The sequence below is a fragment of the Gossypium hirsutum genome, chromosome A13 (assembly GCF_007990345.1).
Source record: "Gossypium hirsutum isolate 1008001.06 chromosome A13, Gossypium_hirsutum_v2.1, whole genome shotgun sequence".
In the NCBI taxonomy this organism is placed as follows: Eukaryota; Viridiplantae; Streptophyta; class Magnoliopsida; order Malvales; family Malvaceae; genus Gossypium; species Gossypium hirsutum.
This window is the reverse complement of record NC_053436.1, coordinates 87,147,348-87,153,704: the sequence shown is the minus strand read 5'-3', so window position 1 is coordinate 87,153,704 and position 6,357 is coordinate 87,147,348. Positions and strand designations below refer to the sequence as shown.

General features: G+C 36.0%; 1 non-coding gene across 1 annotated transcript; it reads right to left on the bottom strand.

Moving 5' to 3' along the window:
* Positions 1–5,083: 5,083 nt before the first annotated feature.
* LOC121213328 (small nucleolar RNA R71) lies at positions 5,084–5,189 on the bottom strand. The gene has a single exon (XR_005908711.1). It is a non-coding gene; the product is annotated as a small nucleolar RNA R71 (small nucleolar RNA).
* Between the last annotated feature and the right edge of the window lie 1,168 nt (positions 5,190–6,357).

The following is a 6,357-nucleotide window of genomic DNA, read 5'->3' as shown; positions in this document are numbered from 1 at the left end:
ACGGGCCAAAAACGGAGAAAATGGGTCAAAGTACAAAATCAACACGGCCTGGACTTCCTCACACGAGCAGACCATACGGCCATGTTAAGTTGGCAGATTCGAAGCACGATTCACACGGGCATGAAAAGCTTACGTCCACGATTGACCCTTAGTGAACCCCCTTGAGCCTAACAACCCATTTCTTGTATTACCCTTAACATTAACCCTTAACCCATTATTGCTAAAATCCCCTCAATTAAATTGATCCCTATTTTTTGTCGAGATCTGAATTGAAATAGTTGCTTAACTATGTTTTATTCTATTTTGTAATTTAACTTGTTCTTAAAAAAATGTATACATATTAGTAGTAGTAATATTTTGTTTTTGAGCTTAAGTATTTAATTCCGTATTCTGAGAAGAAGCTCCGTTGTACACAAGTGATATTAAATCTTTTTCTAGTTAAGTGATTTTTCAATTCAATCTCGATTCTAACTTTTGCTTTCAGCCTGTGACCACACCCCCTAACCAAGCCTCATTACAACCCTCTAAAGACCTTTTGATTGATGTATCATCTCAATTTATAGTGGTGGAGATTTCATTTTCATGCAAGCCTATGGTAATAATTTTACATTATTGACTATTGAGTGCTTCAATTATTGTCCGTAAACACCTCGAGTGATTTGAGTGAATCTTTAGTGAGGATGTCAAACTCTGTGATATTCTGAATCAAAGGTAATTACTTAGATGGGGGGAGACACCTATGTTTGCATGAATAAATACTCAACTTGGAATGTTGGAAGCTTTTATGTTCTTTTAGTTGAATTCTCAATGTATGATTACCTATGGATTATTTCGAGATATTTTTTATAGAGATTATAAGTTGAGAAAGATTTATTTTGATTATGAGTTGAGGATTTTGCTTGAGGACAAGCAAATGCTTAAGTGTGGGGGTATTTGATAAACCGTAATATATACATATTTTTACCCCATGCTTAACACATTTTATGGATGATTTTCCCTTAGAATTGGTGAATTCGATGCTCCTAATGCTTTAAGTTCATGTTTTATACTTAGGAGAGCATAGCAGAGCGAAAGGAATGAGAAACGGGCCAAAAACGGAGAAAATGGGCCAAAGTACAAAATCAACACGGCCTGGACTTCCTCACACGAGCAGACCATACGGCCATGATAAGTTGGCAGATTCGAAGCACGATTCACACGGGCATGAAAAGCTTACGTCCACGATTGACCCTTAGTGAACCCCCTTGAGCCTAACAACCCATTTCTTGTATTACCCTTAACATTAACCCTTAACCCATTATTGCTAAAATCCCCTCAATTAAATTGATCCCTATTTTTTGTCGAGATCTGAATTGAAATAATTGCTTAACTATGTTTTATTCTATTTTGTAATTTAACTTGTTCTTAAAAAAATGTATACATATTAGTAGTAGTAATATTTTGTTTTTGAGCTTAAGTATTTAATTCCGTATTCTGAGAAGAAGCTCCGTTGTACACAAGTGATATTAAATCTTTTTCTAGTTAAGTGATTTTTCAATTCAATCTCGATTCTAACTTTTGCTTTCAGCCTGTGACCACACCCCCTAACCAAGCCTCATTACAACCCTCTAAAGACCTTTTGATTGATGTATCATCTCAATTTATAGTGGTGGAGATTTCATTTTCATGCAAGCCTATGGTAATAATTTTACATTATTGACTATTGAGTGCTTCAATTATTGTCCGTAAACACCTCGAGTGATTTGAGTGAATCTTTAGTGAGGATGTCAAACTCTGTGATATTCTGAATCAAAGGTAATTACTTAGATGGGGGGAGACACCTATGTTTGCATGAATAAATACTCAACTTGGAATGTTGGAAGCTTTTATGTTCTTTTAGTTGAATTCTCAATGTATGATTACCTATGGATTATTTCGAGATATTTTTTATAGAGATTATAAGTTGAGAAAGATTTATTTTGATTATGAGTTGAGGATTTTGCTTGAGGACAAGCAAATGCTTAAGTGTGGGGGTATTTGATAAACCGTAATATATACATATTTTTACCCCATGCTTAACACATTTTATGGATGATTTTCCCTTAGAATTGGTGAATTCGATGCTCCTAATGCTTTAAGTTCTTGTTTTATACTTAGGAGAGCATAGCAGAGCGAAAGGAATGAGAAACGGGCCAAAAACGGAGAAAATGGGCCAAAGTACAAAATCAACACGGCCTGGACTTCCTCACACGAGCAGACCATACGACCATGATAAGTTGGCAGATTCGAAGCACGATTCACACGGGCATGAAAAGCTTACGTCCACGATTGACCCTTAGTGAACCCCCTTGAGCCTAACAACCCATTTCTTGTATTACCCTTAACATTAACCCTTAACCCATTATTGCTAAAATCCCCTCAATTAAATTGATCCCTATTTTTTGTCGAGATCTGAATTGAAATAGTTGCTTAACTATGTTTTATTCTATTTTGTAATTTAACTTGTTCTTAAAAAAATGTATACATATTAGTAGTAGTAATATTTTGTTTTTGAGCTTAAGTATTTAATTCCGTATTCTGAGAAGAAGCTCCGTTGTACACAAGTGATATTAAATCTTTTTCTAGTTAAGTGATTTTTCAATTCAATCTCGATTTTAACTTTTGCTTTCAGCCTGTGACCACACCCCCTAACCAAGCCTCATTACAACCCTCTAAAGACCTTTTGATTGATGTATCATCTCAATTTATAGTGGTGGAGATTTCATTTTCATTCAAGCCTATGGTAATAATTTTACATTATTGACTATTGAGTGCTTCAATTATTGTCCTTAAACACCTCGAGTGATTTGAGTGAATCTTTAGTGAGGATGTGAAACTCTATGATATTCTGAATCAAAGGGAATTACTTAGATGGGGGGAGACACCTATGTTTGCATGATTAAATACTCAACTTGGAATGTTGGAAGCTTTTATGTTCTTTTAGTTGAATTCTCAATGTATGATTACCTATGGATTATTTCGAGATATTTTTTATAGAGATTATAAGTTGAGAAAGATTTATTTTGATTATGAGTTGAGGATTTTGCTTGAGGACAAGCAAATGCTTAAGTGTGGGGGTATTTGATAAACCGAAATATATACATATTTTTACCCCATGCTTAACACATTTTATGGATGATTTTCCCTTAGAATTGGTGAATTCGATGCTCCTAATGCTTTAATTTCATGTTTTATACTTAGAACAGCATAGGAGAGCGAAAGGAAAGAGAAACAACCCAAAAACGAAGAAAATGGGCCAAAGTACAAAATCAACACGGCCTGGACTTCCTCACACGGGCAGACCACATGGCCGTGTCAAGTTGGCAGATTCGAAGCACGATTCATACGGGCGTGTCCCTGCCCAGCCGAAGTTGAGTCCAATTTGAAAAAGGCTAATTTTGAGGGTTTTTAGGCATTATAAATCCTATAAATATGCCTTAAAGGAAGAGAAAAAGGAGGGCACAGAGAGGAAGGAAGGAATTACTCGAATGAAGCCGATTGATCCATCTCAGAAGCCAGAGTCACCATCAAGACTGAAGATCTCCTTCAATTTCGCTTTAGGAGTTTTGGGTTTTCTTTATGTTTTGTATTTGTTATTCTTCTGAGATGTTTTCCTTTTTAGTTATGAACTAAATCCCTTAAATACCTAAGGGGAATGAAACCTAAGACGAATCTTGTTATTATTTTCTGAATTGTATGATAAATATTTAACTTGTTCTGAATTATGTGTTCTTAATTCTTATTTTGATATCCCAGGATACTGATTCAAGATAAGCTCTTATTCAGAGGAGGAATAGACCCTGTCTAAACGTACATTTGTCATAATTAAGCGGATTTGTTTGCGCGCCTAGACATAAGGTGACAAGATTTTGCCGGATTAGGGTGAAACCTAATAAGGGGATCCATAGATTGAGTTAATGCAACCCTAGGGTGTTAATTTGAGAAAACTCTCAATTATTCAATCTAGGGATTAGACATTATTAGTCTTGAATAGGGATAATAACATAACTTAGGGATCTCTACGGAACAAGTTAAATGAATAAATCGTCCGATTCGGAGCCAGAATAACAAGTACAGTCTAGGTGGATGTTTCCTTAGGTATTTTCCTAATTCAATCGTATTCCAAAAGTAATCCCCCAATTCCATTCTCTATGAATTCTTAGATTAGTTAATTAGTTAGTTAAAACAAAACCCCCTTATTCTTAGGCTAGATAATAAAAAGTCAGTCATTACTAGTACTTTAGTTCCTTTGGGTTCGACAATCCGGTCTTGCTAAAACTATACTGCTGTTCGATAGGTACACTTGCCTGCATCGCGATAATAGTTAGTTTCAAGAACGATTAATTATAAATATTTAAAACTTACTTGTCATGAAAATCGCGATCAAGTTTTTGGCGCCGTTGCTGGGGAACTAAGATATTAGGAATGCTCAATTTTTATTACTTTAGCCATTTATTTTTCTTGCACTTTAATTTATTATTATTATTTATTAATTTACTTTTTCTTTCTCTTGGTAGGTTTTTATAGTTTATGACTAGAAGAAACCCGTCAGAACCACTACTTTTTGACGAAGAAATCGATCGCACAGTTCGCAAAAACCAAAGAGAAATAAGGCAAAGCTTAAGATACATAGAGACGGCTAAAAACCAAGACAATCAGCTACCTCCTGTAATTGCGGTTAATCCAAATCCTGCTCCACGTACTATGTATGATTATGCTAAACCTTCTTTAACAGGAACTGAATCGAGCATAATTAGACCTGCTGTAGCTGAAAATACTTTTTAACTAAAACCTAACACTATTCAAATGATACAGCAATTTGTTCAATTTGATGGTTTGCAGGATGAGGATCCCAACGCTCACCTAGCAAACTTCTTGGAACTATGCTATACATTTAAAATTAATGGTGTTTCTGATGATGCCATTCGTCTTCGGTTATTCCCTCTTTCATTAAGAAACAAAGCTAAACAGTGGTTGAACTCATTACCACGAGGGTCAATCACTACTTGGGAACAAATGACCAAAAAATTTCTATTAAAATATTTCCCGCTGGCTAAAACGGCCAAATTACATAATGATATCTCTTCATTTGTGCAGATGGACTTAGAAACTCTTTATGATACATGAGAGAGATACAAGGACTTATTGAGAAGGTGCCCTCACCATGGGTTACCGCTTTGGCTTTAGGTTCAAATGTTCCATAATGGTCTGAATCGTTTGACTCGGCAAATGGTTGGCGTAGCTACTAGCGGAACCATCAATAATAAAACACTTGAAGATGCTTATGAGTTTATAGAAGAGATGTCACTGAATAACTATCAGTGGCAAGTCATGAGAACAAAATCAACGAAAACAGTCGATGTTTATAACATCGATTCGGTCACCATGCTCTCTAATCAGGTAGAACTCTTGAATAAGAAAATTGATAGTTTTCTTAGTTCTTCACAGGTTCACCCAGTAATGCAGTGCGACGCAAGTGCAGGTGGATCAAGCGATTCAGAATACCAACCTTATGGCTACAACATGGATAACGAGCAGTTAAATTACATGGGTAATAATTCTCGATCTCAAAACAATCCATATAGTAACACTTACAATGCAAGTTAGAAGAACCACCCAAATTTCTTATGGAGAGGCCAAGGAAATCAGAGACCACCTCCAGGCTACCAACAACCACCCTACCAACAAGAAAAGAAGCCGAACCTTGAAGAGATGCTCTCAAAGTTTATATCAGTGTCAGAAACTCATTTCCAGAACATCGAGACAGCACTTAAAAATCAACAAGCGTCGAGCCAAGGGCTCGAAACTCAGATAGGCCAACTTTCCAAACTAATCTCTGAATGACCACAAGGTAGCTTGCCATGTAATACTGAACCCAACCAAAGGGAACAACTCAACATGATTAATGTTCAAGATGAAGAACGATTCGTTGAGCCTGAGCCAGAACTAAGGCAAGAAACTATGGTAAGCAGTGGCCAAGGTGAGGTAGGTCATAATAAAAACAAATCAGTGAATGTCAAATATAAACCTCGTGTGCCATACCCCAACGCGACAAGGAAAGACTGCTTAGATGAATAATTTGGTAAATTCCTTAAACTCTTAAAAAAATTACGCATTAACTTACCGTTTATTGAAGCTCTATCACAGATGCCAAATGCAATGAAATTTTTAAAGGATCTTTTAGCAAATAAGCGGAAGTTAGACGAGGCGTCGTATGTGGAGCTAAACGCAGTTTGCTCAGCTATTCTGCAAAATAAGCTACAGAACAAATTAAAAGATCCGGAGAGTTTTATAATTCCTTGCTTAATTGGTAGTTTAGATGTTATTAATGCATTAGCT